Raw genomic sequence first — 8,647 nt, 5'->3', positions numbered from 1 at the left:
AGTACATTTATTGTATAAAATAAACGATGAATGGAAACTTATTGTTAAATTCACAAAAGTCAACATTTTATCTTATATTAACACATTAATTTCATAGCCCTTGTTATTTAATTGAGACTGTAACCTTTTCATAACTTTTTATTGCAATGTTTGATTGCAGTGTACTTTTGTTAGCGTTTAAACACACAATAACGGTGGGTCAGATGGATAGAAATCAAGATATGTTTATTTTAGAAATTGTCTCAATTAAAAGCTTACAACGTGTACAGTGTTTGGAGAGGCATTCTACGTTTCAGTGATAAATATTTACATTCAAAATCTCTTAACCTATGAAGTTCTGTATTAGATGTATATTTCTTAAGATGTTATGTTTCTTTGGGCAACAAAATGTTTTATATATACTTGTAGGATCGCACAAATGATTTTTTTTTTATTCTATTAATGTAGAGGGAACGAGAAGATAAGAAACAGTCAAAGCGAGGAATACTTATTTCGTCTTATGGAAAGGAATTTTGCATTTGCAAATCAGGTAAGCTAGTAATTATATGTATTTTCCAGTGATAACTTAAAACATCTTCTAACGTTACACTTAGATCCTTTGCTGAAATTTCGCACACATTTAGACAAATATGTAATGCATGTCATAAAGAAATTACAAGCCATCTTATAGTTTTCCTCATCTAACGGTCACAAGTTAAAACAAAGTAAAATGCTTTCATCATATAAAGAGCATCAATTCATTTAACATAAAACAGCACATTGCTTTGTGAAAGCTATGCAGAAAGTTATAAATTTGACCATTTTTATTTATAGAAACATACGTATTATTATACAGTTATGTTCAAATTGCACGCTCATATAAAGCTATACACATACACTTTCTGTCGTTATGTACATATAGTCTCATTTAGAAAGTATCTCTGATTAGATTATGTGAAAAGTATTGCACGCTCATATAAAGCTATTCACATACACTTTCTATCGTTATGTACATATAGTCTCATTTAGAAAGTATCTCTGATTAGATTATGTGAAAAGTAAGTGTAAATATTTGTTGATGTTGATTTTGAATGTTTTGAATGTAATAGAAACGTTTACATTCTCGCAAATGGTGAATAGTGTACAATTTATTCACAAACTAAAATGTTAATTATCTCCTTGCACGTGAAACAATTATCTAAACTCATAGATAACTAAATTGTGCTCCTTACATTTGTTTCTACTGAATAAATACAGTTAGTTAAATCAAATTTGGTTAGAATATATCAAATGCAATATCTAAATGCTACCATAACCATACACTTTCTCGCGGTTCATCTTTGTGTTCTGTCTTTTTCGTTCACTTTATTTCGGTAGAACCATTGTTGTATATCTGCAATCTTCATTTTACTCCCGATGTTGACACTGTATAGAAATCGCCGTCCATAGTTTGTGTCATATGTCTTTGTTCGGCATACGTTTACAGGGCTAATAAGTCAAAACATTAAAAATAAAACTGGAAAAATTCCTGATGTGATGTAATACAACATTTATTGAATGACTTGCAGATGTCTTCAGGACATAGGGCCAATATTTTTGACGATTGACCGGCAAGCCCTTCAATATAATTAGGTATAATATTTTACAATTACGTGTATAATGCATTACGACTACATGTATATACTATAAATAAATCACGGCCACAAATAAGAGTGCAACATCTTTATGAGCTTCTTTATAATTCAGCTGAAACGAAATGTTTGATTTTGTAATTACAATTTAAAAGATCTTGACTGGAAAAATATGCATAACAATGTTTTGTCATGGCTTTCATCAACAGATCTTAAAGGTTAGAAACAAATCATGCTAAATGCACCTCACCTACATTCAGTATCTATTTCCTTTTTATACTATTTATATAAATGATGGACATTGTGAACTATCTCTGCTTAAGGGCATTTAAGGAGGAATGTTGATACATACTGTACTAAGATAATACCTTTCATTAATTAAACACTTTATTATCTAAATATTTAGCCACAACCCTGATACACATATGGTGACCACTTTACCGATAAAATGAATATCAAATACTCAATGTTCTCACAAAACGAAAGAAGAATACTTTCGATTATAGACCATGAATAACTGACACCAAAACTATGTAAAACATAAGACCATATAAGAGGAGATTCCATGTCACAATGTTTACTTTATAAAGCCTTTATGTCATTATCCTATTTTACCGTATTAAGTTTTGCATTCCGTGCACCAAATCTGTTTTTACTCTGCATAATGAAATAAGCTAGCTTACTTGCAAGTATCATAAACTAAGACCAATAATAAATATTGAAAGAATATTCATTTATTATCTGTATAATATTATTTCTAATATTTTGCTGCTGTTATTATCCAGACGTATATATTTGTTTGGTTATCAAAACGAAACCATTCGTCTAACAGCAGACAACTGCATCAATAAACCCTTTAAGCAAATAATTCTCTCATTTCATTTCAATTTCTGGCTGTACAAGTCTGTAATTACATAATTGATAGACACCGTAACGGATATGATTCTTTAATGTTTGCACAGTATAATACTCTTGATTCTCTTGATATAAATAATAGTCACCTCTTTAAATAGATGGAATTAACCCGTTTTGCAATAAAAGCATGATCTTCGAATTTTCATTTTCCTTAAAAACGCATCAGCATTTAATGTTAAGGTGACACAATTCTTAGTGAATTATATACTATGTCTGGCTAGAGAAAATCCAAAATCTGATGAAAATTAAATGTTGGTAACTTAATATAATGCTGACACATAATAGAAATAATTATTATAGCTCTTTTTATGATGAAATGAATTTATTCGTCGTGGTTATTTGTTTCTTTCAGACTGCAGAATTTACTGTATACTACATTTGCATATCAAATGTCGCATGTAAACACAAGACATTATTTCCAGTCGATGGGTAGTCAAGCTTCTGAATTTAAATTCAATAAGTTTAATGCTTATGTAAATCAATTTATCGCAAATAAAATCCAACAGGCTTTCTAGATACAATCATTTACCTTTCAAAACTTGCTAAATGGATAGAAGTTTTGGGGATTTTAACGCGTTTGAAATGTTGTAAGAAAATAATAATAGAAATATAGATAACGGATATATTAAGGCCACTGGATGTGCTTTGTTATCCCCCCCCCCCCCCCCGCCAAAGGCGAAGGGGATATTAGAAATGCTCTCCGTCCGTGCGTGCGTCCGTCCGTGTGTCCGCAACGATCTTTGTCCAGAGCATAACTCCAAAAGTGCTGGAGGGATTTTCTTCGAACTTCATACACTGATAGAACACATTGGAGGAAGTGCAGCATGCAAGAACAATAACTCTACCTTGCCTATTTTTTGAGTTATTCCCCTTTATCTTATTTTCTTAAAACAATTTGTCCGGAGCATAACTTCAAAAGTACTGAAGGGATTTTCTTCAAACTTCATACACTGATAGAACACATTGAGAGGAAGTGCAGTGTGCAAGAACAATAACTCTACCTTGCCTATTTTTTGAGTTATTCCCCTTTATCATATTTTCTTAAAAACATTTGTCCGGAGCATATCTTTTTCATGCATGGAGGGATTTTGATATATCTTGGCACAATTGTTCATCACCACGAGGCGGAGTGTCATGCGCAAGAACCAGGTCCCTAGGTCTAAGGTCAAGGTCATACTTGGAGGTCAAAGGATACAAGAATGAAAATCTTTATTTTTTCTTCATGCATAGAGGGATTTTGATATAACTTGGCACAAATGTTCACCACCACGAGACAGAGTGTCATGCACAAGATCCAGGTCCCTAGGTCTAAGGTCAAGGTCACACTTAGAGGCCAAAGGTCAGATACAAGAATGACTGTCCGAAGCATTTCTTCTTCATGCATGGAGGGATTTTGATGTAACTTGGCACAATTATACACCATCATGATACGAAGTGTCGTGCGCAGTTCCTTTCTTTAGAATTACTTCCCTTTGTTGTTACTTTAAATAGCTTTTATTGTAACTTTTTCATTACTAGTCGTAGGGAAAAATCGAGACCACTTTTCTGTAGTACAACATGCATGCTACATCCAATTTTGAGGTGTATTTTGACCAATCTGTACCTGGTAAAGATTTTTGTGTGGACTTACAATTTTTTTTTTTTTTTTTTTTTTTTAGGATTAACTTCCCTTAGTTGTTACTATAAATAACTTATATTGTAACATTTTTATAATTGACCGTAGGGAAAAAACAAGACCACTTTTCTGTGGTACAACATGGATGTTACTTTCCAATTTTAGGTGTATTTTAAGATATCTCTACCTGGTAAGGAGTTTTTTTGTGGACTAAGAAAAACAAAAGACTTACAATGATTACTAAACAACCACAAAATTAAAATTCCATTTGCAAATACATGTGCTAGAGTAAAGAAATTTGCTGTGACGGGCGTATATTGTGACATTCTGGCACTCTTGTTCCCTGTTAGCTTTCCATTCCTTCTTTTACAGTAGCTATACTGTTCATGAAAATTAATAAAATTTAGCAGTAAACCACCTCACCACTGACTTATTCTTTCTTCCACATCTTTAAAACCCCTGATGCGGATCACAACTAAACGGTTCTTCAAAGCTTTCCCCAAAATTAATACTTTCAGACACTAACTTGCCAGGAACTTCAGCCTTCAATTATAATATGCCCGGCGGGGGGATTGGCCATGTCTAACATGGCTCTTGTTGTATATGAATTCGCTTTGACATAAACGTTTATTTATCCTATGTATAACAAGCTGTAAATCATTCCATGTTTTTATATAACAATCATCTGCTGTGCGGCTTAACCAATACCGCATATGAAATGAAGATATGTCTAGGACATAAATACAATTTTATAATTTTCTTAGTATTTCTGTTATAGGGATAATACGCATTTTTTGTGTATTAACGACGCAGAAGCCTGTGGGATTTCTTGGTGACCAAGGGTTTCTGCAGATGTTCATACACGAAACAAATGTGTATGGTAGCTATTTGCATACAAAACATGACACGAAGACAAAATATATTGTTTACATAGATGATGATTTTATTATTCGGTACAGTTTTTATTTACAATTCTGTTGTTCTTGTTTTAAATATCCCTAACTGGCGCACTCAAATCAGCAAAACTACCAAAAGCGTGTACTCAATGTTTTCAAACGATGAATTTTATTTCTCGTTATTACAAAAAATGACATTAACAGTATTCTTGCATATCATTAAACCAGGACCACAATTTCAAAAAGAATAATTTTCCATATGAGTTATTTTGAATACGGTCAGTTATTTTGAGTACCGATGAGTCTGCTTTCAAGATTTTATATGAAATATGTGAGATGTTCGTTGATACGATAAAAACAATCGCGATACAATACATTAACGGTTCGAAATAGTTTACCATCTATATTAGAAACTACTTCAAATAGAAGTCCCAAATTATTAACTCAATTGTTCAAGCAAATTACCCAGGGGAGTCTTTTGTGCTGATCCCATTGTCCATCATAAATTCTTTTTATTCTTGTTAACCATATTCTAAGTTTCGTTAAAATGCAATGAGAATCTTCCTGATTCTCTTAAAGCAGCACAGCTAATAGTTTGTTTTCGAAAACCTAGTATATGTCAGAACCGAATATGTAAATTATCAGTCTCCTTTGTAAATACCGGTTGTAAATGTCTTCAAATACCTTTACATTTATTATATTTGCGGTGCATTCAGTATCTTCTACTATGTATAGGTGACATCAATATTGATTACAATATAGAAACTGCCTAATCTCCGCACCATCTATAAACAAGTGCTTATATTAACCCTGCTGACTGACGATTTAACTGATCTGTGAATGTAATACACAAGAAGTATCACTGATAAAAAGTATAACAAATCTAAGATTGATTTTATTATTTAGGATACCTTAGATACCCGAGGAATGTGACAGTAATAGTCTTATAAGTCATTGTTATAGGGCAAAGAAAGTCGATGGTTCAAAGGTGAGTTCTAAGATCAGTCATAACTGCTAAAGAAAATATTTACTTCATATATCTGAGATAGTCACAAAACGAGGTGTTTTTCCCCCGCAAAACAGCATTCCCGACACCAAAAAGGCCAGTTTATTTATATGGTAATTTTGGATCGGACTATATTGTGTGTAGTAACAAATAAAATTTGGTTTTGAAATTCCTGCTTAAAATTCGAAAACTCAGAACAGACACAAAAATTTTAGTGTAAAGCGTCTGCTTTAATTAATGATATGGTCGCAAGTCTGTAGCAATTATATAGCACTTTCGACTTCTAATTCTAAGGCATCAGAGGGCAACATTAGACTGAATGCAATACATTTAAGCAAATGTCTCGTTGAGTTTTATAAGTAACACAGTTTAGTCAATCTATGCATCTCATGACAATAAAAACACTTGTTCCTATAGATTCACCCACGTCGATCTAGTTTGTCCCTGCTTTGTTTCTGGTCTGCGATTTATTATGATAGAAAATACGAAATGTTTTCTTTGAGGCGACCTTGTTGATGTTTCAACATAATTAAAAATACGTTTACAAGTTTCAATATTGATGGTTAATAGACAAACTAATAGTGTATGTGAAACGTAGAATTGCATAGAACATGATTTGCTACAGAGAAATTTCTCGGTTCTGACAGGCAGTAAATTCTGTAATGCTGAATCTAAAAAAAGTCGGTTCATTAAAATAACATACAAGAATATAGAGGGTAAACATAAATACAGACATTTCATAATGATTCAAGTTGATTGATTTAAATCATATTATTACACGGTGTTTTTGCAAAAACCTAAATAATGATAGTGCATGGAATATGTTAAGAGAGTACATTTTGATTTATAATCCTCATTCTTTCATACAAACACACGTGGGTTAACAAATTATAGCTTTGCTTCAGCTATTCCCCTAAATTGAATGTAAAAATATTGAACTTTTTCATTTATAGGAAATTGGTCCATTTGACTGTTGACTTTGGGTAAATAATTACAGGGAGTACATACGAAATCAAACTTTTTAATTTGAAGATACGTGCGTTGTTTATTTGAAGAAATCGGGCAAATCTCGGGGATTGGTATTCAAAAACATTAAAATATATTCATAATTTTGCGAAAGCCACTGTTTACAAATCAGATCTTTTATCGAAAACCAAACTTTGAACGAATTTCAATAAAAAAAATGTAGGCGTCATATTTCTTCCTCGAACCAATTTCGTTTTCAGCAGATTATCATGACATGTCAAAGTATACATTGACTATGCAAGTAGTTTTCATTTACAATACATAATCAACTTGTGTAGTATTTTTACTCTTTACATATTGGCTTAATTTTTTTTTATCTTTACGTTTTTGCACATTGTTACATTACACATCAAATGTAATAAAAGAGTTTGAGGAAGAATTGAATAAGACCAATGCAAACTTACATGTATCACCTTATTGTAAATGATTCAAGATGGTGAATTAATACTATAGCAGTGCATTACATTTTCAGTTAAAATCAAAGTTCACAATTATTAGCCAAAAATATACATTAATCGAAATGTAATCGACTAATGTTTCTATTTTAATATTTATCCTATTACGTTATAATCCAAACATATTAAGGCTAAAACTTTCCTTTCGTTTCAGACGGGTAGATTTATTATTGTAGACCTCACACAATCCTAACTGCAATATAGGTTGACTGTGGGTTGAGAAAAGACGGGCTTTATATAAATAATTGGCATTATTGAATAAACTGAAAATGTAAACGGAAATTAAATAATCTTAATTTGAACATTTTATCACATACTTAGACGGGTAGCCGATGTTGTAAAGGTTCTCTAAAGAATCTTTATAGCGTTTATAGGCCTTAATTTCGATCAAAATAAATTGCTAGTTCACGTTCGTGTAGGATCTTTAATACATAGTTGAACTTGTGTCGCTGATACTACCAAACAAAACCAAACACGGCAAGACTATTTTGTAAAAAAATCTGTCATTATTTTTGTTGTTGTTGTTGTTGTTTTCATTCGTACTTGTTATAACCAAATTATATGCTATTATCTTGTTACAATTGTCAACAATGCTTGCTTGAATTACAAAACTAAGGGGAATATTAGAAATATTAATTACCTTTGATTATGAATAGTTCAAAAATAGAAATTTGATTTGTTCTTCCATATTGCCCATCAGCAGATTTCAAACTTTGCAGTTTCTGTGATATGCAGGTGCCATAATAGCCTGGGAAGCCGTTGATAATAGTTGTGCTTTGTCAGAAGAAATAATACATTATATCTATGCATTAAAGATCCGACTTAATTTGCGCTAATTAGTGTTAATTGGCATTCATCGAGCTTCTGATATTATCAACTTGTCAATTTGCCGGTAGAAAAAAAAGTTAGAAATTGTCAGACTGGATTCCCAGGCTAGTGCCATAACCTAGGACTCCGTCTCTAAAATCCGAATTGTGTAGTTAAACCCATTCTAACAATTTGACCTTACGCCGCTTTTCATGTAATTCCACTTTATGTATCAATGAAGATTCAATGACACACATCTGCAGGTGTCTCTAAATTGTGTTTCATTGGTACTTGTAACATGTGCAAATGTGTTGTGG

The 8,647-nt window shown here is 32.1% G+C and overlaps 1 protein-coding gene across 1 annotated transcript in view; it reads left to right on the top strand.

Moving 5' to 3' along the window:
• The first annotated feature begins 394 nt into the window (after positions 1-394).
• Positions 395-8,647, top strand: part of LOC128556943 (leucine-rich repeat-containing protein 74A-like) — a 53,058-nt gene continuing 44,805 nt past the window's right edge. Inside the window, exon 1 of the mRNA XM_053543011.1 lies at positions 395-529. The gene's annotated coding sequence lies outside the window, so the exon portion shown is untranslated. The remainder of the gene's footprint in view (positions 530-8,647) is intronic.

Source organism: Mercenaria mercenaria, chromosome 5 (genome assembly GCF_021730395.1).
Source record: "Mercenaria mercenaria strain notata chromosome 5, MADL_Memer_1, whole genome shotgun sequence".
NCBI classification, from domain to species: Eukaryota; Metazoa; Mollusca; class Bivalvia; order Venerida; family Veneridae; genus Mercenaria; species Mercenaria mercenaria.
This window is presented reverse-complemented; position numbering and strand designations above follow the sequence as displayed.